Genomic DNA, 10,252 nt, shown 5'->3' with positions numbered 1-10,252 from the left:
TTGGACTGATTTTGAGTAATGTTAAAAGATTGCAGTCATGCCTATACACATATAAAGATTATTGTGCAGTTGTGGCTACTTGCATTTGATACTATCAATATTAAAAAATAAAATAAAATAAACAGTAAAAAAGAGCCCAAAGCTTGTAATCCTGGTACTGGAGAGATAGAGTCATGAAGATCCTGTGTTTTCCAGAAAATCCAATCTTCTTGAATGAGAGAATTCCAGTTTCATCAAGAGATCTTCTTTGAAAATATAAGGTAGAGAAGTATTAAAAAGATACTTTACATTAATGTTTAATATCTATAAACATATGCATACAAATTTGTATAACTTATATAAACACATACAAAGACACATAATATATACATAGTATACAAACATAACACATACACATATAACATATACATGAACACATTATCACATATATACTCATACTTATCACAAACATAATATACATAGACATGCTTATACCACACACATACACACACATGCACACACACTCACACATACACAGAGCACAGCATAGCTTGTTTAACTAAGAGTTACCCACTCTTGCTGTATCCTAAGCAAAGCTAATTTCTTTACATTATCATTGGGTTCTTTGGAAAACTTCTCCTTAATGTATTTCTCCATCTTAACTGATTTCTTATCTATTCTGCTCTTCTTGAAGATCTTACCTGTCTCAATACACTCAGGAAACTATCCTGAAATTATCTTTCTTGCTTAGAAATAGCTTTGTTGACCTAATATGTTTCTTTACCACATTTTATTCGACAAATATTGTTTGCATTTTGTCTAGGCTCTGCTCCACAGTTACCTGGCAACAGTCAGGTGAGCCTAACTCACAATAAAAGTGGCTTTCTGCCCCTCTGGTTGGCACCAGTTCCAGGTAACCGTGGGCGGGAACTCAGCTGACACAGTCCCACAATCCCCAGTGGACTCTCCACACCGCAGGCCCCCTAGCATGCCCAGGATCTTAGGATCACTGGTGAGTGGAACACAACATCTGTTCAAAACCAATTGTGATGAGTCTGTGACAGCAGAGGCAAGGACACAAGAGCCCTGACTGACCAGTGGCTCAGGTCCCTTCTGATCAGTGTTGGTATACCTTGGTTTTAAATACACCAAACAGCCCCGTGGTCCCCAGAGGAGACATCAATTCCAGGCGCTGTAAGATGCCCAGGACCTCAGGATTCCAGGATATCATGATGCCAGGAGCTTGGTCACAACAGGATCTCAGGGTCTCAAAGCAAGCTTGACTACCAAGAACTCTGACACATCCAGAATGTCAGATTCACAGGAGCCCGGAATCAAAGGATCACAGAGAAAGCTGGAGTCTGAGGAGTCCTGAATCAACCAGGATTATCGGACGGATGGCTCCAATCAGAGATATTGAGGGAAGCAAGCACTTGAGATAATCAGATGGCAGGAGGAAATTGTAGGAACAGAAGCAACAGAAACCAAGGTTACACAGAATCATCAGAACCAAGGTATCCCACCATAGTAAGTCCTGGATACACAATCACACCAGAAAGGCAGGATATGAATCTAAAGACATTTCTCATGATGAGGATGATGGAGGACTTTAAGAAGGAAACAAATAACTCCCTTAAAGAAATACAGGAGAACACAGGTAAACAGCGAGAAGGCTTAAAGAGGAAACACAAAAATCCCTTAAAGAGTTACAGGAAAACACTATCAAACAGGTGAAAGAATTGAACAAAACCATCCAGGAGCTAAAAAAAAAAATGGAAATAGAAACAATAAAAAAAATCACAAAGGGAGACAACTCTGGAGATAGAAATCCTAGGAAAGAAATCAGGAACCATAGATGTGAGCATCAGCAACAGAATACAAGAGATGAAAGAGAGAATCTCAGGTGCAGATGATTCCATAGAAAATATGGACACAACAATCAAAGAAAATGCAAAATGCAAAAGATCCTAACTCAAAACATCCAGGAAATCCAGGACACGATGAGAAGACCAAACCTAGGGATAATAGATATAGATGAGAATGGAGGATTTCAATTTAAAGGGTCAGTAAATATCTTCAACAAAATTATAGAAGAAAACTTCCCTAACCTAAAGAGAGATGCCCATGAACATACAAGAAGCCTACAGAACATCAAATAGACTGGACCAGAAAAGAAATTCCTCCTGACACATAATAATCAGAACACCATACACACTAAATAAGTATAGAATATGAAAAGCAGTAAGGGAAAAAGGTCAAGTAACATATAAAGGCAGACATATTAGAATTACACCAGATTTCTCATCACAGACTATGAAAGCCAGAAGATCCTGGACAGATTTTATACAGACCCTAAGAGAACACATATGCCAGCCGAGGCTACTATACCCAGCAAAATTCCTGACCAAAGGAGAACAGGGACAAAAATGGAGCAGACTGAAGGAAGGGCCATCTAGGGACTGGTCCATCTGGGTATCCATACTGTCTGCAGTCACCAAACCTGACACTGTGGCTTTTGGCAAGAGGAGCTTGCTGACAGGAACTGTCATGGATGTTCCTTGTTCTGTTCTGCCAGCAACTGATCAATTCAGATGTGGATGTATGGAGACAACCATCAGGCTGAGCTTAAAGACCCTAATGGTGGAGCTGAAAGAAGGACTGGAAGAGAGGATGGGGATTGCAACCCCATAGGAAGAACAGTATCAGCTGGCCGGACCACCCAATGCTAGACCACCAACCATGGAGTGTGCAGAGAGATATCCACTGCTCCAGATACATATGTAGCAGAGGATGGCTGTCTTAGTCAAGGTTTCTATTCCTGCACAAACATCATGACCAAGAAGCAAGTTGGGGAAGAAAGGGTTTAATTGGCTTACACTTCCATACTGCTGTTTATCACCAAGGAAGTTGGGACTGGAACTCAAACAGGTCAGGAAGCAGGAGCTGATGCAGAGGTCATGGAGGGATGTTCTTTACTGGCTTGCTTCCCCTGGCTTGCTCAGCCTGGTACCTTATAGAACCAAGACTACCAGCCCAGATATTGACCCACCCACATGGGACCTTTCCCCCTTGATCACTAATTGAGAAAATACCTTACAATTGGATCTCATGGAGGCATTTCCCCAACTGAATCTCCTTTTTCTGTGATAACTCCAGCTGTGTCAAGTTGACACAAAACTAGCCAGTACAATTGACCCCTTGTCAACGTGACACACAAACACATCACTAGTAAACCTCAACACTTACATTCTTATTCATCCCTAAGGTATAAATAAATTTAAACGTCCCACAGTCTTTACATATTCTTAAAATTTCACTCTCTTTAAAATATCCTTCTCGTAAGATCCAAAGTCTTTTTACAATTAAAAGTCTCTTAACTGTGGTCTCCACTAAAATAGTTTCTTCCTTCAAGAGGGAAAATATCAGGGCACAGTCACAATCAAAAGCAAAAATCAATCTCCAATGTCTGGGATCCAACTCACAATCTTCTGGGCTCCTCCAAGGGCTTGGGTCACTTCTCCAGCCATGCCCTTTGTAGCACACTCATTATCGTCTAGGCTCCAGATGCCTGTCCTCCACTGCTGCTGCTGCTCTTGGTGGTCATCTCATGGTACTGGCATCTCCAAAACACTGCATGACCCCTTCAGTCCTGGGCAATAAATTGCAACTGAGGCTACACCTTCACCAATGGCCTTCCATGGCCTCTCACAGTGCCGAGCCTCAGCTGTTCTACGTGACCCCTTCATGCCTTCAAAACCAATACCACCTGGGTGACCCTTACATATTACCAAGGCCCACAGCATCAGGAGTACAACCTTGGCTGTCTCTGGAACACAGCCTCTTTGTGCTTTCAGAAAACACTTCCCAGAAGTTGTCACCTCAACGATGCTGGTCTCTTCTTAATCACCTCTAATTTCTTAGCTCCAGCTAACTAGCATCAATAGTCCCAGTAATGCAAAGTTTTTGCTTTAGTAGTTCTGGTATCTTGTTAATCACAGCTGATTCTTCAGCCCCAGCTAACCAGAACTACAGAATCTTCACAATCAAAACAGCAATGGCCCTGAAAAGAGTCTTTAATTTTCCCTCTGAAATTTCACAAGTCAGACCTCCATTTTCTACACTGTTCTCAATATTATCTTCCAAGCTCTTACACAACATCTGTCAAAGCTCTTAAAAACAAATGGATCTTCAAGCACAAAGTTCCAAAGTCCTTCCACAGTCCTCCCCAAAACATGTTCAGGTTGTCACAGGAATACCCCACTCCTGGTACCAATTTGTCTTAGTCAAGGTTTCTATTCCTGCACAAACATCATGACCAAGAAGCAAGTTGGGGAACAAAGGGTTTAATTGGCTTACACTTCCATACTGCTGTTTATCACCAAAGGAAGTCAGGACTGGAACTCAAACAGGTCAGGAAGCAGGAACTGATGCAGAGGTCATGGAGGGATGTTCTTTACTGGCTTGCTTCCCCTGGCTTGCTCAGCCTGCTCTCTTATAGAACCAAAACTACCAGCCCAGAGATTGTCCCAACCACAAGTGGCCTTTCCCCCTTGATCACTAATTGAGAAAACACCTTACAATTGGATCTCATGGAGGCATTTCCCCAACTGAAGCTCCTTTCTCTGTGATAACTCCAGCTGTGTCAAGTTGACACAAAACTAGCCAATACAATGGCCTTATCTGACATTAATAGGAGGGGAGGTCCTTGATCCTGTGGGTGTTTGATGCTCCAGCTTAGGAAGGATTATGGAGCAGTGGGTGGGTGACAGGGCTGCACCCTCATAGAGGCAAAGAGGAGGGAGGAGATGGCAGATATGCTATTTGGGGATTGTTACATGCCACATTTGTCTACCCACTTATATGTTCACAAGTTGTTTATTATAAGTTATGCAGTAAATATAGATGTGTATACACTTTTAGAGTCCTTTGTTTCACATGTATAAGTACATGTATAAGGAGAATATCTGGATTATAGCTCATATATTAATTCTGTTTGCATACTTTATAAATAATTTTAAATGGTTTATTTTATTCTATGCATATGAGTATATATAATAAATATATATATGAATATGGGTCCTGTGTAGGAGTCACAAATGCTCTTAACCACTGAGACATCTCTCCACACACCTATTGAAGATTTTTAAAGCATCAATATCTGTTTCCACAGCAGTTAGAAGAATGTACATTCTCACCAGTAGCATTAAGTATGCCTACCTCTGCAATCTGAATTTGTGGTTTGTTGTATATGCTAGATATAATATACTATCTGACCTCAAATTATACTATACAGTCTTAGTAACAAAAACAACTTTGTTTCATTTTTAATAATGGCTAAAAATAGTCTATTGTATAAATAAATTACTTTTTCAATATCTATTCATCAGATGATAGAAATCAAGGTTATTTCTGACTATTTCCTGGCTATTGTGGGATTGGGGGGCAATGAACATGTGCAAATAAGTATCTCTATAGTAAGATGCAGATTCATTGTGATATACACTGAAAAGTGAGTAATATGGTATATCAAATTTCAGCTTTGTGAGTAATTGCCACTCTGATTTATACACTTTACTAGTTTGCATTTTTATCACCAGTAATTAATCATTGCCCTTCCCCACAGCTGTATTAGTATTTATTATTTCTTTCTTTAGTCATTCTGACTGGTATGTGATCTCAAAGGTGTTTTAATTTACATTTGCTCAATGGTTAAAGATTTTAAGAATTTTCTTATGTGTTTATGAGCCATTTGTATTTTTTACAATGAATGATATTGATAAAACATTTTAAGAAATGAGTATGAATTTAGCTAAAGATTAAAAATATCAAGTAACACTTTACTCTAGGAGAAAAGAAAACAGGACTTTGTTCACGAAAATCTACATTAGGAAAGTAGTGAAAAAATGAATAGGGCAAAGGCAAAACAATAGACAAGAGATGAGATGATAAATAAAATGAAGGGAAAGTAATGGCCTAAAACCAAGTGAAGAGATCATGTAAGATTAGTTTCAAGGCCAAATTATATAAAACAGATATTATTTGAAGAATGAACACATAAATTTTACCTGGTAGAACAATGCTTGTGCTTTCCCTTTGGCCTGTTAGCAGGTTCCAAAGGTAAAAAGTGAGATTCTTGAAGTAGTTGTCTATAAAGAGCAGGGTTATTTTCATATTGAACAGTTTATCTCAGTCCTATGAATGGGATTTTGGTGCAGCTGGAATGACCTATCCTCTGCTGTCTCTCCATTCTAAGTGAGGCTGTGGGAACCAACTTGCAAAGTGACACTCCATGATTACACATTTGGAAGTAGGAAAATTAACAAGAATTTGAACCCAGGAGTTCCCCCCTCATTTTAAACATAGAGAAAACAGTATTGCACAGTGGATGGAAAGAAGAAAGAGAAAAAAGAATACAAAAACAAAACCACTCTTCCTCCATGTTAATCCCAGTTTCTGCAGATATAAAGATAGTCAAAGTTCTATGGGGCTCCAAATGACACAATAAATCTATTAAGAGAGAAAGCACCAGTTAGGAAGATGGGGAAACAAAAATAAAATTAGCAATGTTTTCTAAATAATTCTGGTGTGGATAGGCTTCTTTATCTCATTTAGTTTTCCTTTCAATAAATATTTGCTCTTTATAATTCTAAACTACTGAGGAAATGCTTTAGATTATAAAAATCAACAGAACCATATAAGATTCAATTCCTTGAAGAATTTATGAGTAGACATCTTCTTACATGTAACTCAGTGAATGGATTTAGAAATTACTCTCAGAAGAATCTATGGTTACCTGTGACTTCAACTTATGTAATGTCCTATGCATATAACTTGCAATTTTTGAATATGAAGTGATATTGCCCATCATCATCAAGATTGACATTAAAGATCATTAGGGTCACTTTCCTTCTCCAATTGCATGTTTCAAGAGTTTGCTTCTCTCCACATATTTGGAGAGAATTTCTCCAAACGTGTCTTTGCCATCATCATATAGACAAGTAGGCTGTGAATAGTGGGACCTGAAACAACGAATCTCCATGTGTTGGTCATTTTGTGGTGGAGACAATTGACAGCTGAGTACTGTATGAACTGGAGCAAAGACTGATTCCTCTAATTCAATCACTGAGAATCCTTCTGGGAAGAGAAATAAGAACCAAAACATGAAACCTTTAATCAAGGAAGGTTTACATCGTCTTCTAAATCGTCTAAATCGTCTCTCCCCCAAAACACAGAAATACATTTTTTACTATGGGTAGACTTTTTTCAGCATACCTGAAAAAAGTTCTAATTTTACATATGACTTCAATGATGGCTCATCAAACTGTTCCCCTTAAGATATTTGAATGATTTCCATTGATTCTAAATGGCTTGTTAAGATAATTTCTATCACTTGAGTAGTTGACACTTCTTTCACTTTATTTCATTCTTTCTCTGAGTGATTCTAAGATGTATTATTTCTTAAGTGAAATGATACTTTGTATATGATTTAATGCTTAAGCTCAAAAGATTTTTCATGAAAAATTCTTACACGTTGTTATTTTAAAATTTTTTATCCATTGCATATTTAAATTTGTCCTTAAGACCTTCTATTGAGCCAGATGTGGTGGTGCACATATTTAATACGAGGCTGGGATTAAATATGCCTCTGGTAGGTAGAGGGAGTTAGATATCCGCAAGTTTTAGGGCAACTTCTACAAAGTGAGTTACAAGACAATTAGGAATGTATCACACAGAAATATTGTCTTAAAAAACAAAACCCTACAACATCTGCTATTTTCCTAAGGTAGTATAATGTCTAACTTCATTCTTAGGTGTACTCTCATATCAACAGATAGATGTAGCTCTCACCTATTATCAACAATTATTTTTTGAAGAATGTGGAAACCACTACATAAACTCTGAATTCATCAAAATGCAGAGAAGCAGAAAATAACTAATTATGCACGGCTCTGATTATTACTTCTACAAAATAATTCCTATACTCATGATATAAGGAACATCACACAGTATAGGTGTAACCTCATCTTTTATGGGATGATTTGTTGGGTACTTTTACCTACCACTCTTCCTACTCTTATTCCATCCCAAACCCTCCCAATCCTCAATACGAGGTAGGAGAGAAAGAAAGCTAGTGGGGAAAGGGGGTATAAACCTCTTTAAACTACTTCTTGCTGATTGGGGTGTCAAGTTCCTTGGTGGCAAGTACAATTTTTATCATCAGAATATTCAAACCAGGAATTAGCAATATAGAAAAACAGATATTCAACAATCTAGGAAACTAGAAACTTAGCAATCCAACAATCCAGAAAACCAGCAACAAAAAAAAAATAGGAGCAGGAACAACCAGCATCAGGGGCAGCACCAGACAGAGCAATAACCACTACAGACCATTTCATGGATCTCACATTTATACCTTCTCTGGAGTGTAGAAAGAATGTGTTGTATTTTATGGAAGAATAACCTAACAATAAAATGGTTGTTGACCTATTAGCTTTGGCAGAAAATAAGGAGGTAGAAGTTTTGGTACACAGAAAGATGATTCTGGGGGAGAAACAGATGCAGGAGAGAATTTACACCAGAGAGAGGAAGACAGGTGGTCACATGGAACTGAAGACCAGGTAAACAGCTACATGCCAAACTACTGATTAAAACAAAGAATTATTAAGGTATGATCTAGTAGGATAACATATAAAGCTTTGGCTTAGGAATTTGCAAATGTGCAAAATTTTTCAGAGTCATAATTTGGGGAACAAAATGTACAAATAGAAAAACCCAAGATTACAAATGGAAAAAGGCCTTGACAGCACAAGAGTCCTCAGAATTCCAAACATAAACTATCTGCAGATGGCAAAAGTCACAACCCTCCTAGAGCATGAGACAAATCATATTTAGTTGTGGTGGAACATCTGAAACATCCCTATATCCCACACTTGGTATTAAAAACATATTCACATAAAATCACTGGGATTTTAAAGAAACCATACTTCTCACTACATAAGTGTGGTAAAATTGTAGGAGCCACAGAACAAGGATGACAGCTATGAGATGATGTTTTCCATATGACAGTTTAATTGCACCCACAAAACATCAACAATATAGTCACTAAAATAAGACTGGAATAATGGCAACACTAGTTAACATGGTAATGTGAAAGGGGGAAATTGCACAAGGTTCCACCTTTAGATGAAGTTCTACAAGCAATTAATTGTTCCTGACAGAAGAATCAATTTTCTCCATGACCCAACCCACTCATAGGTTACTCATTCCTAAATGGTCAGTCTTAAGCAACTATACATATGCACAACACAAAAAGGACTTAGTAGGGTATGTGTATGTGTGCATGTGTGTGTGTGTGTGTGTGTGTGTGTGTGTGTGTGTGTGTGTGTGTGTGTGTGTGTGTGTTTGTAATATAGAATAGACAATGGATTTGAGAAAGATAGGAGACATGGGAGGAGCTGGACATTGAAAGGATAAAGACAATGGTAGAAATCATCGAAATATAATATGTATATACAAAACATTAGGTTAAAATTTTTGTTTCCTTTATTTGTTTTTTATTATGGAACTGTATTTATTTATTTATTTAAGTATTTTAGTTTTATTAGCAAAACAGAACATATTGAAACTTATTCATCCAAATGTTCTCATGCTTAGATGATTTTTGTTTTGTTTCGTTTTGCCTTTGGATATAAATAAAATACAGCAGATGATCACTTGGATACTAGAATCAAAATATTCAAATAAAATTCTAGACTTTCTTATATTTGACCAGTACTTGCCTTAACACATATTTGAGTTTACAAATTAATTCTAAAGGAATGAAGAAAAAAAAAACCTTCTTTCAAAGGTGGACTGGAAAATTTAAACCACATGATAACCCCACAAATAAATGGATCCATGTGAAGTAAACCTTTATCCTAAAGTTGAAAACACACACACACACACACACACATCTTTGAAATTCCTAGAGATAAATTTCTACTTAAAAATATCACCAAGGATTGTGGCACACAACTTGACCCAGGGCAGAGGCTATGCTTCAGAACCCCTCCTATACCCAAACCAGCTTGTTACCCAGGTTCTTTGACACAACCAGACTCAACGGTGAGATACTTCCCCATCCCAATATGTGGCCTAACTGAGACCCCACAGGGCACAGTGGAGGCAACCCCTATTTGCCCTGCCCTCTAGAGACATATCTTCTTTTCAACCCAGAGTAGGGCAGGCACTCTACAACCCCTCCCACAACCCAAAGGCATTTTGATTCCCAGTA

The 10,252-nt window shown here is 37.9% G+C and overlaps 1 pseudogene; it reads right to left on the bottom strand.

The window, feature by feature from the left end:
- Window positions 1-5,952: 5,952 nt before the first annotated feature.
- LOC110288727 (putative selection and upkeep of intraepithelial T-cells protein 1 homolog pseudogene) lies at window positions 5,953-7,219 on the bottom strand (annotated as a pseudogene).
- Between the last annotated feature and the right edge of the window lie 3,033 nt (window positions 7,220-10,252).

The sequence above is a fragment of the Mus caroli genome, unplaced genomic scaffold (assembly GCF_978045245.1).
Source record: "Mus caroli unplaced genomic scaffold, Mus_caroli_1 scaffold_6, whole genome shotgun sequence".
NCBI classification, from domain to species: Eukaryota; Metazoa; Chordata; class Mammalia; order Rodentia; family Muridae; genus Mus; species Mus caroli.
This window is presented reverse-complemented; position numbering and strand designations above follow the sequence as displayed.